The 19,398-nt window shown below is 44.5% G+C and overlaps 1 protein-coding gene across 3 annotated transcripts in view; it reads right to left on the bottom strand.

Moving 5' to 3' along the window:
- Positions 1-19,398, bottom strand: part of NCK2 (NCK adaptor protein 2) — an 84,694-nt gene that overhangs the window by 41,612 nt on the left and 23,684 nt on the right. For 2 of the 3 annotated variants that reach the window (XM_079972926.1, XM_079972927.1), the window contains exon 2: positions 3,211-3,281. The gene's annotated coding sequence lies outside the window, so the exon portion shown is untranslated. Of the gene's footprint in view, positions 1-72; positions 210-3,210; positions 3,282-19,398 lie in introns of those variants that run through there. The other variant, XM_079972928.1, reaches the window with a different exon arrangement.

Raw genomic sequence — 19,398 nt, 5'->3', positions numbered from 1 at the left:
CGAGTCCCATGGATTTCACAGCTGGCAAATACACACTGCATAAAAACAGAAGAGAATATTATGTTTACTCGCCTTTCCAATTCAATGTCTAAATCAAGACCATCGTGATCTGGGAATTTCCATGTTGGGTGCAGAATCACTGATCCTCTGTCTATGAGCTATCGTCACAGAATTTCAGTGTTTCACCCAGTCTAGGGTGGCAAGACACAATCCCTTTACAACAGCTAAGTCCTATGTTTAAGGGAAAAGAGAAATAAATACCCAACTGGTCACCTGGTGCGTTGCAGTTATCCCCTCCAGCATGCAGATAATGGTTCATATATAGTGCAAGTCACTGCCAGTCTCAAAACTTTGAAGTTTGTATGAGATCTGGCCCTATCTGTTCTTTTGGCCTATTGATTTTCACATGAAAGAGCCGCTGCTGTTCTCAATTCACTTTTTCCAGAAGCGTCATAGCACTTCTATCAGTTGCGGGGGTGGGGTGGGATTGGTTTCTAAACTGTGCAAATTTAACCTTGGTCTTACCTACAAAGGACAAAACTCCGAAACTTCTAATATTGCAAACCCGATTACTAATCCCCTAGAAAGCTATTACCTACTTTCTAAGGGAGTCTACTGTGTTGCTGTCTGTAAATGCTATTACCGGCCCTTCTGTCCTCTGAAAGGGAAACATGTATTCCAATCTGTATTATCAGAATACTGCAGATATTTTACAGTTTAAATAAAATTGCAAATTGGGCAGTGGGGGGGGGGAATCTTGCATGGATACAATACAATCAAGTTACTTATTTAGTTCAGACATCATTATGCATATACAGTGGTGCCTCGCAAGACGAAAAGAATCCGTTCCGCGAGTCTCTTCGTCTAGCGGTTTTTTCGTCTTGCGAAGCAAGCCCATTGATGGCTTAGCGGATTAGCGCTATTAGCGGCTTATCGGCTTAGCGGATAAGCAGATAAGCAGCTTGGAAAAAGGGGGGGGAGGAGGAAAAAAATTCGCAGGAACTCGCAAGACATTTTCGTCTTGCGAAGCAAGCCCATAGGAAATTCGTTTTGCGAAGCACCTCCAAAACGGAAAACTCTTTCGTCTAGCGAGTTTTCCGTCTTGCGAGGCATTCGTCTTGCGGGGCAACACTGTAATGCAATACATATCCAAGCACCATAGAAACATGTATCATAACTGGTAGTATTCGTAATTTTCTATTCTTTCACAGTCATAAATCTGATTGAGGAAATCGAGAGGAGTTAGGATTGCCAACTGGCCAATGAAATACAGCCTGCAACTTGATATGCATGAATAACATCAAGGCACAGTTAAAAACACAGCTACGAAGGCTAGTTAAAACTTTGGCAACATTACAAAAGGAAAAGAAGAGAAGAATAGATTAGTGAAAGCCAGGCAAGGTTGAGAGTCAGGGATAAGGGAATGTAAATAAGATGGATTATGACTCTGCCTTTTGCCCCTCGGTTGAAGAGCAGGGGCAGCTATTTAATAAATGATATGGATTAGGCAGGAAAAGCGGATTTCTTAAATGATAATGAAGGGCACTTCAGCAAGGGATAGGGATAGTCTTACCAGATATCTATCCATCATGTAACATTACTTACAATAAATAAATAAAAAACAGGACTAGCAATTTGTTCTATGTTTGGAATTGCTATAAAAATAATAATAATCAATATGGCTCATGACTGCAGCCCACATAAGAAACAACAGGTGCAGTTTTCGCACTTAGCTTCAGGGACTGTTGAGAGCTGATCTCTTTCATCAACTGATGACAATGGTTAGTATCACTGTATCATTTTAAAAAAAACCGTATCAAAATGAACTTAACAAGCATAACACTGCTTTGATGCTGGCTGGTACCTGTAGATGGTCCCTGGCTACAAGACAGAAAGTCCGTCTCCATCGTGAAAGAAAACTTCTGCAGTTTCCCTTTCACCTGAAACAAGCTGATTATGTCCCTTGGAGAAAAGAAGAAAGCTTCTTCCTTTCCAGTTCTGGATCTTTGGAGATGGCAGAGTTTACCAGAGAAAATGAAGCCACATTTTTCTAGGTTGATGGAAATCTACACAGGACTACTTAATTCTAATGGGTACTGCTCCAACTCCTCAATATCTTGCTTCCCAGAAGAAGTGCAATGCACCCTCAGATCCATTTTGCTTCTTTCCACTCCCTCCAGACCAGAGATTTCCATAATGGTCTTGTCCATTTGGTACAGTGGTACCTCGAGTTAAGTACTTAATTCGTTCCGGAGGTTCGTTCTTAACCTGAAGCACCACTTTAGCTAATGTGGCCTCCTGCTGCCGCCGCACCGCCGGAGCACAATTTCTGTTCTCATCCTGAAGCGAAGTTCTTAACCCGAGGTACTATTTCTGGGTTAGCGGAATCTGTAACCTGAAGCGTCTGTAACCTGAAGTGTCTGTAACCCGAGGTACCACTGTATTCCCTTTCAGAACATGGCTACCTGCACAATCAGCTTCAGAGTCAATTGCATCTTCCCATCTGAATTATGGGGATTATTAAAAGTTACACTACAGTAATTGCTTCCCTTCTTACTAATGCCAGTGTTACAAATCAACTTATCTGGAATTATGGCGACAACATGAAGATAACCAATGATACCACAACTAACACTGTCTTCTCATTTGCAAATCCAAGGAGGCACAGATAGATAATCAAACTCTGCTACTCAGAAAGGAAGCAAAACCAATTATTTTATACACTTGGTTAATTTTACAGGCACCAGAAACTGTAACCTTATGGAGAGGTGAGGGAAAGAAAATATGTGAGGAGGGAGGACAGAAATCCTTCCAAAGGAAGATTTTTGTCTTCCCCTTTCCAAGGGGAGAGGACAGAAATCCTTTCCAAGGTCTAGACATTTCTAAGATGGTTCCATCTCCACTGAGTAACACAACTGGTATTGCCTCCGTTGCTGTTCACTCAGGAATGCATGACATTAAAGAACTCCTGCACCATATCTTGGAACAAGTAGTTAAGGAGGCTAAGTTAAGGATTCCTCCCCATATTTAAGAGTGAACACAAGCAACGTGACAGAAGTCACCATCCTGGAACTGATAGTACAGTCGCAGCCTTAAGCATACTACATGATAAAAGCACTTGAGAAATGGAGGCAAGACACAATTAGTTCAGCGATTTTAAGTGGGAAAGAGAGAAGTATTCTTAGTTCAAATGAAATCCATGTAACTTACCTTTGGCACAATTCAGGATCCAGACACAGAAAGTTAAGTCTCTTGAGCAAAGTTATGCTTGTGAGAAGATTCTGAAACAAACAAAAACAAGCTTTTAATTAGAACGCTAAAGACAACACATGCTTTTAATCACTCTACTTTACTTGGTGCATGTGTTAATTTTAAATTAATGTAAACCAAAATGTAGATACGATTTCCACTTTCACAAGAAAAAAATTACACAGAAGAAATGTTAGGGAACTGTAGCCAGTTGAACTCAAGCAAACTTTATTGAGTGATCAGCTTTTGACCAAAGTATACTATACTATGGCAAAACCACACACACACACACACACACACACACACACACACAGTTAGTCCCAAAGGATGTGCTTGCATTTAGTCTCAGGTAACTACATTGGCTCACATTCATACCATAATATCCACTGTCTCACTTTCTCCTCTTTCACTACAGCTGGGAGCAGCCTTTGTAGCAACAGACCAGATAAATGGCTTCAAACTCAAGAAAGTTCAGAACCCATCAATACTGTAGGCATATTGGATGGTATCCAAAGATGGCATTGCCATCATAGAAGCAGTTACTGATCCATGCTTTTCTGAGATCTCCACGTCCTCACTACCCCCCTCCCTGACAAATACCCCTTCCTCTTGGTTCATGTGGGAACCAATGACACTGCAAGCAATAGCCTCCAGAAGATCAAAAGAGACTACGAGGCTCTGGGCAGGAAATTGAAGCAATTAAATGCACAAATTGTCATCTCATCTGTCCTCCCAGTTGAACGACGTGACCCAGGGAGAGAGGGAAAAATAGTGGAAGTGAACAGCTGGCTTCGCAAATGGTGTAAACAGGAACGGTTTGGATTCTTAGATCATGGACTACAGTTTCTTGAAGATGGACTTCTGGCAAGCGATGGGCTGCACCTCACAATGGTTGGGAGGAATGTTTTTGCCAAAAATCTCAGAAACCTCATCAGGAGGGCTTTAAACTGACTAATGTGGGGGAGGGAGACAGTGCTCCTGAAGGTAGGAGTCTATCAATTGATGAAGATGATCATCCAAATGTCATAGACCAAATGGAGCAAACAGCACGCAGACATAGTGGTGGGAGGAAAAAATCCTTAAATAAGAGACACGGGGAAATGATTAATGGACTTCAATGTCTGTACACTAATGCGCAAAGCATGGGAATTAACAAGATGAGCTTGAGCTCTTGGTACAGCAAACTAAATATGACATAATAGGCATCACTGAAACCTGGTGGGATAAGTTCCACGATTGGAATGTAATAATGGAGGGATACAATCTATTTCAGAGAAACACACCAGACAAGAAAGGAGGAGGAGTGGCGTTATATGTCAGGGATGTGTATACATGTGAAGAGATTCAAGATTTAGAACCTCAAAGCCAAAGTGAGAGCATCTGCGTCAAAATTAAGGGAGAGAAGAATAACAGTGACCTCATTGTGGGAGTTTACTATAGATCCCCAAGCCAAACGGAGGACATAGATGATGTCTTCCTGGAACAGATGGCCAAGCATGCAAAAGGAAGGGAGATAGTAGTAATGGGGGACTTCAATTACCCGGATATTTGATGGATGTCAAACTCAGCCAAGAGCATAAGGTCAAACAGATTCCTCACTGGCCTTGCAGACAACTTCGTTGTCCAGAAAGTGGGAGAAGCAACAAGAGGAACAGCCATTTTAGATCTGGTCCTAACCAATGTTGATGACCTGGTTAGTGGGGTAGAAGTGGAAGGATCATTAGGCGCGAGTGATCATGCTCTTCTGAAGTTTACTATACAGCGGAAAGGAGCAGCCAAGCATACTAGGACTCAATTTCTTGACTTTAAGAAAGCCGACTTCATAAAACTTAGGGAAGTGCTGGGTGAGATCCCATGGACAGTAATACTAAAAGGAAAGGGAGTTCATGATGGCTGGGAGTTTGTTAAGAGGGAGATAGTAAAAGCACAACTTCAGGCAATACCAATGAGACGGAAACATGGAAGGTGCCTAAAGAAGCCAGGGTGGCTATCTAAAGAACTTTTAACTGAGTTAAGATTAAAAAAGGATGTGTACAAAAAATGGAAAAGGGGGGAAACCACCAAAGAGGAATTCAAACAAATAGCCAGCACATGTAGACACAAAGTCAGAAAAGCTAAAGCACAGAATGAACTCAGGCTTGCTAGAGAGGTTAAAAGCAACAAAAAGGGCTTTTATGGGTATGTTCGTAGCAAAAGGAAGAACAAAGAAACAGTGGGGTCACTCAGAGGAGAAGATGGTGAAATGCAAACAGGGCACACAGAAAGGGCTGAACTCCTCAATGCCTTCTTTGCCTCAGTCTTCTCCAATAAAGAAAACAATGCCCGACCTGAAGAATTTGGAGCAAATGATTCAGCAGAGGAAACACAGCCCAGAATAACTACGGAGATAGTACAAGATAGTACAAGAATACTTGGCTAGTTTAGATGTATTCAAGTCTCCAGGGCCAGATGAACTGCATCCAAGAGTATTAAAAGAACTGGCAGATGTGATCTCAGAACCACTGGCAGTCATCTTTGAGAATTCCTGGAGAACAGGTGAAGTCCTGGCAGACTGGAGGAGGGCAAATGTTGTCCCTATTTTCAAAAAGGGGAAAAGAGAGGACCCAAATAATTACCGCCCAGTCAGTCTGACATCAATACCAGGGAAGATTCTGGAGCAGATCATTAAGCAAACAGTCTGTGAGACCTAGAAAGGAATGCTGTGATCACCAATAGGCAGCATGGATTTCTGAAAAATAAGTCATGTCAGACTAACCTGATCTCATTTTTTGACAGAATTTACAAGCCTGGTAGATGAAGGGAACACAGTGGATGTAGCCTACCTTGATTTCAGCAAGGCATTTGACAAGGTGCCCCATGATATTCTTGTAAAGAAGCTGGTAAAATGCGGTATTGACTATGCTATCACTCAGTGGATTTGTAACTGGCTGACTGACCGAACCCAAAGGGTGCTCATCAATGGTTCCTCTTCATCCTGGAGAAGAGTGACTAGTGGGGTGCCACAGGGTTCTGTCTTGGGCCCGGTCTTATTCAACATCTTTATCAACGACTTGGATGATGGACTCAAGGGCATCCTGATCAAATTTGCAGATGACACCAAACTGGGAGGGGTGGCTAACACCCCAGAGGACAGGATCACACTTCAAAACGACCTTGACAGATTAGAGAACTGGGCCAAAACAAACAAGATGAATTTTAACAGGGAGAAATGTAAAGTATTGCACTTGGGCAAAAAAAAATGAGAGGCACAAATACAAGATGGGTGACACCTGGCTTGAGAGCAGTACATGTGAAAAGGATCTAGGAGTCTTGGTTGACCACAAACTTGACATGAGCCAACAGTGTGACGCGGCAGCTAAAAAAGCCAATGCAATTCTGGGCTGCATCAATAGGAGTATAGCATCTAGATCAAGGGAAGTAATAGTGCCACTGTATTCTACTCTGGTCAGACCTCACCTGGAGTACTGTGTCCAGTTCTGGGCACCACAGTTCAAGAAGGACACTGACAAACTGGAACGTGTCCAGAGGAGGGCAACCAAAATGGTCAAAGGCCTGGAAACAATGCCTTATGAGGAACGGCTAAGGGAGCTGGGCATGTTTAGCCTGGAGAAGAGGAGGTTAAGGGGTGATATGATAGCCATGTTCAAATATATAAAAGGATGTCACATAGAGGAGGGAGAAAGGTTGTTTTCTGCTGCTCCAGAGAAGCGGACACGGAGCAATGGTTCCAAACTACAAGAAAAAAGATTCCACCTAAACATTAGGAAGAACTTCCTGACAGTAAGAGCTGTTCGACAGTGGAATTTGCTGCTAAGGAGTGTGGTGGAGTCTCCTTCTTTGGAGGTCTTTAAGCAGAGGCTTGACAACCATATGTCAGGAGTGCTCTGATGGTGTTTCCTGTTTGCAGGGAGTTGGACTCGATGGCCCTTGTGGTCTCTTCCAACTCTATGATTCTATGAGTGGGGGGGGGGATTACTTTTGAGAGTCATGGGCCATTGGAACAGAGTAAGATTTCATGTAGGGGGTTGCAGTAAGCAAATCAAAACAAAACCAGGTGCCCAACTATTACTATTACTATTACTATTACTATTACTATTACTATTACTATTACAGTGGAACCTCGGTTGTCGAACATAATCCATTCTGGTAGACCATTCGACTTCCGAAACGTTCGACAACCGAGGATCAAAGGGGTGTCAGCAAATCTCATTGAAAAAGAGAGAGAAACGCGCTTCAGAAGCCGTTCGACATCTGAGGCGCGTTCAAAAATGGAAGCAGTTACTTCCGGGTTGTTGGTGTTCGGCTTTTGAAATGTTTGGCAGCTGAGACGTTCGACAACCAAAGATTGACTGTAATTCTATTTCTTACACACACACATCCCTTCACCATGAGGTCCCATGGCAGGTTACAGCAATGTAAAAAAATATGTATTAAAATCAGTTAAAAAAGAATTACAGTCAAGAGACTAGGGTGGATGCTAAACCATATACCTCAGGTGCCAAAGGAAAGAGTAAGGAATTGTGTCTTCAGTATACAACTAAAGTGATACCATTGAAGTGCCGGGTGCACCTCTGTGGAGAGGGAATTCCATAGCTGAAGGGTCTTCGTAGCCACCACTGCCATAATTTCCAAGGGCAGTAGTGCTACCAAGAGGCCCCCCCCCCGCACATCATAACACTGTAGAAGAGGTGGTTTTTCAGATTGCTGTTAAAAGTTTTAGTTGAAAAATACCTAAGAATCAGTTACTGATTGCAACCCAAATGCTTTTCCTAGAAAAAGGAATAATATTAGAGGGACACAGCTAATCTTCCTCCACTCCCAGGTCCGGTTAATCTTTAGGTACCGCAAGCATATTACTGTGTATATGAAAACAGTCCATGTTTTATAATTAAAAGCAATGGACTCTTAAATTAAGACCATGGCTGATACGTAGCTTTGTGGGGAGCTGGTAAAAGAGAAAACTTCTCCTTCATAGTACTTCATTCATTATACCACCAAAACGAAGAAACAACTATACTAATTGAATGTAAAAGGACCAGACAGGAAGGATGAAAGAAACTGACAGCTTGTGGGAGTGAGAGTAAGGTACGTGGAGAATGGGAGAAAAATTACAGGAGATGGGTAAAAATATATTGAGAGACATATGTTGGGGTGAGAAGGAAGTTAAATGAAAACATCTCTTTGAGGTATAACTTAAGGAAAGCCAAGTTATTGAACTCCCTGTCAAAAGGGAAATGCTATGGTGAAGAATTTAGCAATTTCTAAAGATGGATTAGAGATCAGTTAAAAAAAAAAAAAAGCTAAACACTGCCTCCATCTACCACCAATTTTTGAATGGCTCTGTCACTGCACCACCATTTTGTGACTAGTGGACCTCAGTAATTTTTAGCTGCCTTAAGTGGACACTGAGGATAGGTTTTAAAACCTTCTGCACTTTGACCTCTTCATGATCAAACATAATAATAAAAAAACTGTAAAAAGGATTAAAGAAACTGAAAAGCATGTCAAAAGTTCTTTTAAGTATTTGGAGATGCTCTACAAAACGCACATATACTAAAACAGTAATACACCTGAAATAAGGCATTTGCTCTAAAAAACAAACACTTCTGTGATGAATAGTTGAACATTACAGGTACATTTGGGATATTATTTCAACCATGACAGCTTTTGCGGTTAAAATGCACCATTGCATTCAAAGGGAAGAAGATACTAAAACTCATGTGTCAGGGAACTGCCATCGGAAAGGCAGGAGGTGGAGGGTCTCTCAGAAGTCAGGAGAGACTCAGCAGCGGAGGAAAGCACCAGCAGGGGGAGTGTGGGAGATCAGAGAGAGAGAGAGAAACGACGGAATGGCTCAGGGAGTCTTCCAGCGATAACAGCGGAGAAGTCTCAGGTCCTCCCATAGGTACACCCACTCCTCGCCGGAAACTGTCGCGCCGAGAATCCAGACGACGCGTTTCCGTCAAGGAGCTTTTATGCTGGAGTAGATTCCGTAAACGCCCACTGTCGGATTCTGCCAGCGATTGAGGGAGCCACGCTTAAGGGCTCCGCTAAAGACAGAGTCTTGCTAAGCTGAGCAAACTCTGAGGGACTAAGCTTTTACGCACAAGCAGCTCATCATCCCATCACAGCAATCCGACAGTCTCTGAAAGCCGCTTGTGCAAGGAGAGGCATCATGAGCAACCCAGCCGGAGCCGGAGACGCAGGAGGAGCTGGAGCTGGTCCAAGCCTGGAAGAAAGGTACAGGATGTTGGAGGTCCAGCTAGCGCTGCAAACGGCTAGGCTCGAGGAGAGGAGGGCTCAGGATGCAGAAAAGGGGAAAGCCACTCACGAGGAAGGTGCCAGGATTGGTGCCGAAGTTTGGGGGGGATCCCAGGAACTATCAAGCCTTTAGAACAGAGATGCAATATGCCCTCAATCTGCAGTTTGATGACTTTCCTGATGAGGAATCGAGGGTAGCGTTTGTGATTGGCCATCTCGAAGGGGGGGCGAAGGACTGGGTGAGACCCCTGATGGCAGCTAATAATGACACCCTAAAGGACTCGAGGAAGTTTTTTCGCGCCATGGATCTGATGTTTTCCAGCGAGATTGAACAGGGAGTGGTGCGCAGACAGTTAATGGGGTGTAAACAGGGGAGCCGATCTGTACGTGAGTACTGGACTGAGTTCACCATGTTGATCCATAAATTGGGATGGGAATTGTCGGCGGAACACATACAAATGCTCTTCGAAGAAGGGCTATCTTCGGCGGTGAAGGACGAACTTTCCCGGGCGCCCAGGGCGGAGTCTATGGACCAGCTGACTAAATCAGCGCTGGCCATAGGAGCGCGCCAGGAGGCGAGAGCTTTGGAGAAGCGGGAAGGGAGGGGGGAACGTTGGAGGGATTTCCGCATTCCAGAGATTCCCGAGCAGCATTTCCCGCCAGTAGAGCCGATGGAAATTGGAACAGCGCGCGCGCACGCAGTTTCAAACCCTAGTGAAGGGCGGAAGGAGGGAAAGAGCGCCAAGAAATGTTTTCTCTGCCAACAGCCAGGTCATTTTGCCAGAGTCTGCCCACAAAGAAAGGAATGGCAAGGGATGGCGGGAGCTGTTGGGGGGGAGGAGGAGGGAGTTAAGGAGCAAGTAAAAGCCAACGCCTGGCTGCCACCATCAGGGCACAGCAGCCAGGCCAAAGAGCAGTGAATGTGCCCACGCCGGAACCACCAAGACCAGCGCTTGTAATAGAGGTGTCGTTAGAGCTGCCAAACGGACACCCACTAAAGATAAAGGCGCTATTGGACTCAGGGAGCTCCTGTAATTTTATGAGTAAGGAGTTTGCAGCCGAACACCAGATACAGACTATCCCTTTAAGTAACGCTTTGCAGGTGACCACGATTGATGGGAGGGCGCTGTTGGGAGGGGAAGTTAACCAGCAGACTGTCCCAATGATAATGAGGGTGGCAAGACACACAGAACTGATAGCGTTTAATGTGGCCACCTTGGGAGGAGCGCCCATTATTTTGGGAATGAGCTGGCTAGCGCTGCATGATCCGCTAGTGGGATGGCACCAGCGGGTAGTTTCCTTTGGGTCAGCGCATTGCCTGGCACACTGCAAGGAAGGGGAAGCCCAAGTAAAAAACCAGGCTACGCTAGCAGGGATGGAAATAACAGATAAAGGGAAGGTACCACGACAATACGCCGACCTGGTTAACGTCTTCAGCGAAAGAGAAGCAGATAAACTGCCCCCGCACAGACCCTTTGACTGTCAAATTAACTTACTCCCAGGAGCACAATTGCCAGTGGGCAAGCTGTATGCAATGTCAGACAGGGAGATGCAGGAGTTAAGGGAGTTCATTGACAAGAATCACAAGCGAGGTTTCATCAGAGAGTCACGAGCGGTGGGGGGCAGCCCAGTGTTCTTTGTGGACAAAAAAAATACTAATAAACCCAGATTGGTCGTGGACTTCCGGGCCCTAAATGCAGTGTCAGAACCAGTGACTTTCCCCATGCCCAGAATCGATGACATTTTGACCCGGGTGAGGAAAGGTAAAATTTTTACCAAGCTGGACCTAAGGGGGGCGTATATCCTGATACGTATGAGAAAGGGAGATGAGTGGAAAACCACTATGTTCACCCCCTTGGGAGCCTTTGAGTACCTCGTTATGCCCTTCGGTCTACAGGCGGGCTCGGCCTGTTTTCAATCGTTCATGAATCACGTCCTGGGACCATTGCTCTACAAGAACTGTGTAGCGTTCTTAGATGACGTCCTGGTGTACTCAGAGAATGAGGAGCAGCATGTGAGAGACGTAAGAGAGGTACTGAGCAGACTGCAAGAAAACCAGCTGTGGGTGAAGCTGGAGAAATGTCAGTTTCATACCAGAGAGGTGGAATTCCTGGGGTACCGGTTGTCAGACAAGGGATTGGCCATGGATCCTAGCAAGGTTCAAGCGGTACTGGAATGGAAGACACCGAAAACTAAGAAGGACGTGCAAAGGTTCCTGGGCTTCGGAAACTTCTATTGGAAGTTCATCAAGAACTTTGCCCACTTAACGGCGCCCATCACTGATTGTCTCAGCAGCAAGAAGAAATCTGTCTGGACGGAAGAGGCGCAGCGAGCGTTCGAAAGGTTAAAGAAGGCGTTTGCGTCGGAAGAACAACTTTTGCACGTGGATCTACAGCAACCAATGAGAGTGGAGACTGACGCCTCAGACTGAGCTGTGGGGCCGTGCTTCTACAGCCGGGAAAAGATACGTCGGAATGGAGACCGTGTGCCTTCTTTTCGCGGAAGTTGAACAAATCCGAGAGGAACTACACCGTATACGACCGAGAACTGCTGGCCATTCATGAAGCGTTTTGGAGATGGCGACACTTGCTGATTGGGGCGCAGCACAAGGTCCAAGTGCGGACCGACCACAAAAATCTGGAATACTGGAGAACTGCCCGAGTACTGAACCAGAGACAAGTGAGATGGGCCCAGGAGTTCTCCAAATTTCATTTTGAAATTTGTTACGTACCAGGACCGGAGAACGTCAGGGCGGACGCTCTCTCTCGAAAACCTGAGTATTTAGAGGGGGAGGGAGCACCTGAGGAAAGGCATATCATCCCCGAGGACCACTGGGTGTGTGGGGCGGCATTGGTGGGGCAAAGAGAACTGGTAGAGGGTACCGAGAACGATGAATACGCCCAAGAGAAACTCAGAGAACTCAGGGGGACAGGGGAGAACACAGGGGGGTTTGAGGAAAAGAATGGGGCGTTGTATTACAAAGGGGCACTGTACATACCCGATGGGGAACTGAGGGGCAGAGCGCTCAAGCAGTTACACGACAGCCCCACAGCGGGGCACTTCGGGCAGCACAAAACCATGTGGTTGGTTACCAGGGAGTTTGGGTGGCCCAAGGTGAGGGAAGACGTACGGGAATATGTTAGGGGGTGCGACAGGTGCCAGCGAGCGAAAGGGGAGAGGCTGGCACCAGCGGGGCTATTGGAACCCTTACCCACACCGGAAAGGCCATGGGAGGCAGTATCCATAGATTTTATGACGGATCTGCCCAAATCCAAAGGGAAAACAGCTGTCATAGTGGTGGTGGACCTATTAACTAAGATGTGCCATTTTATAGCCTGTTCACACGCGGTCACAGCGGAAGAAACCGCCAAGTTGTTTGTAAAGCATATTTTCAGGTTGCATGGCGCCCCCTTGAGGGTGGTCTCCGACAGAGGGAAACAATTTACTTCCAGGTTCTGGAGGAAGCTCATGAGCTTACTGCACGTAGAAGTCAATTTTTCAACTGCCCGGCACCCAGAAACAAATGGGCAGGCGGAAAGGGCAAACGGGATTTTACAACAATACCTGAGGTGTTATGTAAATGACAGAGAAAATGATTGGGTAGATAAGTTGGCCCTGGCAGAATTTGCCTACAACAACGCGGAGAATGTGTCCACAGGGATAAGTCCCTTCCTGGCCAATTATGGGTGTCATCCCAGGGCATTTCCAGGAGAAGGAGGGGAGAGATGGAGTGTCCCGGCTGCGGAACACTTTGTTGAAGAGATGGAAGCGATCCACCGGCAACTCCAACTTAACTTAGAGAGGGCCAAGGAAGAATACAAGAAGCAAGCAGACAGAAGCAGAAGGGAAGGTGAAACCATAAGGGTGGGGGACAGGGTGTGGCTATCCACCCAAGGACTGCCGTTCAAGGGAGGGTGTAAGAAATTGAGACCCAAATGGCTGGGACCCTTTGAGGTCATACAACAGGTCAACCCGGTAGCATTCAAACTCAGATTGCCCAACCACATGAAACTGCACCCAGTATTTCACAGGTCTCTACTGTCGCCATACCGAGAGGGGCGAGAGTGGGGGGAACGTGAGAGGGGGGTTACTCAAACACCGGTCATAGAAGAAAGGGAACGCAACATGCATGTGGCAGAAATCATTGATTCCAGGTGGAAAGGGAATCAGGTGGAGTATTTGGTAGAATGGGAAGGGGAAGCGGAGTCGGAAAACACATGGGTGCCGGCAGAGGAGGTCAACGACGAGGTTTTAATAGAAACGTTTCATCAACAGTTTCCAAGGAAACCTCAGCCCGTGGGACGGTTCAGGAGGGAACACTTCGGCACCACCGATGAGGAAGAGGAGTTTGAAGGGTTCCCAGAATCAGGGCTGGAAGAGGGAATAGACTCCGACGAGGAAGAGGACACAGGGAGAAGAGACGGGAGGCAGTGGAGAGAAGTGTTTGAGTCCTCTGATGATGAGGAGTGTTCTTTCCGGGGTTTTCCATCCTCACCGCCAGCAGGGGAAGGGGCGGGAGGGGGTGAAGGGGGCCCTGGAGGGGGGGTGGATGTCAGGGAACTGCCATCGGAAAGGCAGGAGGTGGAGGGTCTCTCAGAAGTCAGGAGAGACTCAGCAGCGGAGGAAAGCACCAGCAGGGGGAGTGTGGGAGATCAGAGAGAGAGAGAGAAACGAAGGAATGGCTCAGGGAGTCTTCCAGCGATAACAGCGGAGAAGTCTCAGGTCCTCCCATAGGTACACCCACTCCTCGCCGGAAACTGTCGCGCCGAGAATCCAGACGACGCGTTTCCATCAAGGAGCTTTTATGCTGGAGTAGATTCCGTAAACGCCCACTGTCGGATTCTGCCAGCGATTGAGGGAGCCACGCTTAAGGGCTCCGCTAAAGACAGAGTCTTGCTAAGCTGAGCAAACTCTGAGGGACTAAGCTTTTACGCACAAGCAGCTCATCATCCCATCACATCATGCTACATCTTTTTTTTCATGACCCTAACAAAAAGGAGATGCGTACTCAAATAATCAACCATCTTCCAAGGGAAAAGACCACATAGTTGCCCAAAAACAGCACTGAGAAAGTGTATATAGAGTATTAGAGCATTTCAGATCCTACATTAAGTCTACTTGGAAGTAAGCCTTGTGTAAATTACTCCTGGGTAAGTACATATAGGACTGCAGCCTGAAAAACATAGTGGACGTTGCAGAAGCACTACAGATTCACTAAGAAGGAGAAGTCATTCTCCCATATTATTCAGGTCTAGCCAAAGATCAAGCAAAAAAAGGTTTAAGCTTGAATTGGTGTAGCTTAAGAAACATAAGAATGATTAAAAAACCAGGAGCTGATCATAAAGAATATTAAGCAAGTTTAACAGTGTGATTCTTTATGCTGACGCAGTCAACAATAACTTACCATGCCCTAAAAATAAACACAACAGGGTTAAAAATCCAGCAGCAATATGGACTGTGCCTTGATTAAAAAGCACACTTACCCCTCTAGTTGGACTTCCAAGGCTTCCTCCTTTTTAAATTTTGCTATATTGTATTTTGATTGTTGACTGCACTACTGTGTCAAAGACTAATGACAGAATGCTATAAACAATATGCTGTTGCAGACTTGTCAATCTAATGGCACCTTCAGAGCTATCTGAATACAATATCTGAGCATGAATCCAATCATGTCGTTTCTGCTTTTAAAACTCAAATAGAGAGTCCTGCAGGATTAGATGTGGAAATCATTCAAAAATATGGATTAGTTTCATAAATAGTTCCAACTCTGACACAAACCCTGAGATACATCCTGGTCTGCTCTCAACGTGGGAGGAAAGGAACATATTTTGTTCCAGCAAGAACGAGACTAGCTGCTGCCTGAGCTGTCTTTGGTCCAAGCCCCATTAGCATGGGGTAAAAATCTGTCTCACATGATTAATTATAATTTTAAAATGCATATGTATACAGAAAAAGAGAAAAAATAGCATCACAATCCTAACTATGCCTACTCAGAAGGCCTATTGGATTCAGTAGGGCTTACTTCCCAGATTAAGTAGGGTGAGGATTTTCACTGTAAATAAAAACAATACAGTGGTACCTTGGGTTAAGAACTTAATTTGTTCTGGAGGTCCATTCTTAACCTGAAACTGTTTGTAACCTGAGGTACCACTTTAGCTAATGGGGTGTCCTGCTGCCGCCGCGTGATTTCTGTTCTCATCCTGAAGCAAAGTTCTTAACCCGAGGTACTATTTCTGGGTTAGGGAGTCTGTAACCTGAAGTGTCTGTAACCTGAGGTACCACTGTACACTATAATCATAACAAAGGTTACTAAAATTTGCTTACAAAACAGAATATTTTGTAAATTCTACACCGGGATAGCCGATGCTGTGGACTATAACATTCACCAATCCCAGCTTCCATTGCTAATGGTCAGGGAGGAGAGTTGTTCTGGAGGGCACCATATTGGCTATTTCTGTTATCTACTATATATTTTGGAAAGTGGTTTGTCTGTTTGTTCTTCATAGGTTCAGCCGCCTACCCAGACATTGTTGCCAAACTTGTGGGGGGTGGGGAGGGGTCAGTGTTTGAGTGCCAGGCACCAACTAAAAGGTGACTTGAGTGTGACGGTGCCGCTTTATTGACATAGGTTTCGCCACCTCTAGAGATAACATTTCCAAACTCTGTGAAGACATTCCCCAAGGAGGGGGAAGCAGACTTCATTGCCATTGGTATGCTGGCTGCCATTTTGAATCAAGATTTCGAATCAAAAAGTAACTCTGGCGTGATGGGTCTAAAGTGGCCAATAACACAATCCATTTAAAAAACACAGTATTTGGTGGGTTCTTTAAAAATCCCAGGCAGTGTCGGGTACTCCCTGTTAATATATCTTACTTTCATGACGTTAATGAGAAGAACCCAATATTTTTCACAACTTTGACCTGTCTATCCATCCTTATTCGCATATACTCCTCTGAATATTTTACAATTTGAGAAACCTTCCAAACATACATTTGGATGCCACTGATTTTCATTAAGCATGCCAGAATTTACTACTGTTAAAAGATTCCACGCTTGGTCATAATGCCCTTGAGTGAGCAATTGATTAAAGAATACATGCCTAATATTAATGGAAAGCTGGGGATGCTGTTAGTATCCTCCCATAAAGAAAACTCTTATCTTGGAACAATCCTACCAAATATATAAAATCTGCCTTTAGTTAGAGATTATATATAGCATTTATGCCGCTGGAGCCTGTGTATCTGGTTTTATGTGGTACTGAATACCAGCAATATAAAATTTTATATGACTTTTCTTTCACATTAAAACATTATCAAGGCGATAATGCCAGTCCTTTTGTAAAGATTTCCTACCAGCTAATTTCTGCAGAGGCTATATTGATTCATAGAGAAGTCCTTATTAGTGAGTATACTTTAATAAAATTGTAAATCCAGACTTCCTTTAGTTAACAGACTTATACATTTAATTTTTGAATGTCACATAGAGCCTAAGTGATTCTGATGCTCAGTAAGAGTCTAGCCTACGAATGTTATAATCTAGATTGCTCACAGGAAAATCCTTCCACAAAGGATACCGAGATAAAATTAAGTTAGCTAGCTATGGTCACAGCTTTCCTTCAAACCTTTTCAGAAAGCTTATTTCTATTTCCTTTCTCTTTCTCAAGCCACTCCCTACTTTGCGTGTTTTGAAATGAGTACTGAAGAACAAGACCATGCTTAGCTTTCCTTACTGACGCCACTGCCTATAGAAAGCTTTAAATCCTGAACATCATTAAATCCTAGGTGGAAATGAGTGCTCAAGGTAATTTGTTATCCAAGGTGCACATCTTAAGTCATTAAGCAAATAATGTTTTGAGCAACAATCAAACCAGAATGCTTAACCGTTAAGGCACGTTACACAAAATTTCCAATCACTTCACTTTCACGTCACTGTTGCCGTACACTTCCATCATTTCTGAGAAACACCGTTCAGAAGGGAGAGTCCTAAAATGACAGTATCTTCTGTTAACAGACACCTATGGGCTCCACCTGAAGTAGCAATGTTCAGCAACAGACCAAATTTAAGCAGAGCGCGAGCAGCATGGTACCAATCCATACAAGAATAAAGATCAGTAATTTGTTCCCGGGACTTGCTTGAACTTCGCATAACTGTACCAGTAGAAACTACAATAATCAGTAAGAGATGGGAATTTGTCCTCACACAGCTCTATGCACTGTATTGTCTACCTGTTGCCCTCCAGATGTTGTTGGACCAGAACTCTCCAGCTAGCATCGCCAAAAGTCAGGGCTGATGAGACTCCAATAACACCATGGCAGACTGAAGGCCCCATCCCTGATATGTATTTTTTTAAAAAAACCAAGGCTCTACACAGGAGTGCACACACCCAAACGGAAAGTACTCCAAAACAGTTCAATTCCACAAGCCCACCCAGAATTTGAGGTGCACCTTCTCAAGTTGTCCCCATCTTCAAATGTTAGGTAGCTGGTGTGCCGACCTTTTCAGTGATGACACACAGTTGGTTTTATCAATAAAACTTTGTGGATTTCTTGTGTTGATAGGCCAAAGTCTGAGAGCAGAAGACAGGACGGCAATTTAATGGAAACCAAGTAGGAAATCTGGCATATGTTCTTAGATAGTTACGCTGGCTTTTAAATTTAACAAACATACATGCTGAAGATTATTCTGGTTTATCAGACTGATTTGCTGAAGCATTCAGCCTCACAAGAGAACAGGGAAGTTTTGCATTCCCTGTCCTGATATTTTGGGCAGCCAGAAGAAAGCCATGTACAGTTTCCGTCACCCACCTGAATCCACCCTAAACCTTTTGGGGAAGGAAAGGCCTTGGAAACAAGAGTCTGTCTCCAGGCACGACCAACCTAGAAAACTGCCTTCTTTGCATGCTGTTCAAGAGTAGTTCACGTTGGTGGAATTCCTTCCACAAATCCTCCTTGCAAGCGACTTCTTTCTGCCCTTGACCACATCAATGCAAGCGCTTGTTCTGTCCTAGGGCAGTACAACAAACCTCTCAGTGGTATGCATAGTTTCATTTGAGATGTTATATTGCACACATTCCACTCCTAGAAGAGCATCAGTAAGCTCCAGAATTTGAATGATGTCTGCTCCATCAATGAATATACATAACAGTGGGTGACTCATGCTGTAGCTGAGAAGTCTTCTATGCATTACATTAAGTCACTGTTTTATATCCTGGGGCATTCTTACTGCAAAAGATAGTGAAGGAGGGCATACCTAACTTCTGTGTTCAGAGAAACCATCAAAATTCCGCCCCTGTGTTTGGCCATCAAGTTATGAAGAGTGCTTTTTAAATTAATGCCAGTCTCTCTCTCTCTCTCTCTCTCTCTCTCTTTCTTTCTTTCTTTCTTTCTTTCTTTCTTTCTTTTGACACCCTGGTTGTTTAGCTACAAAATAATGTTTTATTGTTCTGACTTTTGTTCACTTTTCTCCATAGTTAAACATCTCCATAGCAGAAGGTCTCCAATTGTCTTTGAATAGATGGTCTTTATTCTTTAATCACTCTTCAATCACTACAAGTAAACAAGCACCTTTAGCAAATGCTGTCTGCACATTAGACATCTGATCACAGCAATGTGTTTCCATTTGTTTTCTTGTGTGCTGATGGGCTTCCTTAAATTCCGTTATCATTCTGGTAATTCTGGGTCCAACTAAACATTGTTATGACAGAGGTAAAGTACCACGGCTGGGATTCTGGTAAACTACCTAGGTTCAAACAGATCTTAAGACCTCTTAAAGAGCCACCGTGAAACATTATCTAGACTTGAGATCTAGGAGACCCAAGTTAAAATGTCTGCTGAGCCATGAAGCTCACGATGTACCATTGACTCAATCACAGTCAGAGCTAAGCTATGC

This window comes from Podarcis cretensis, assembly GCF_951804945.1.
Source record: "Podarcis cretensis genome assembly, chromosome: 4".
Classification (NCBI taxonomy): Eukaryota; Metazoa; Chordata; class Lepidosauria; order Squamata; family Lacertidae; genus Podarcis; species Podarcis cretensis.
This window is presented reverse-complemented; position numbering and strand designations above follow the sequence as displayed.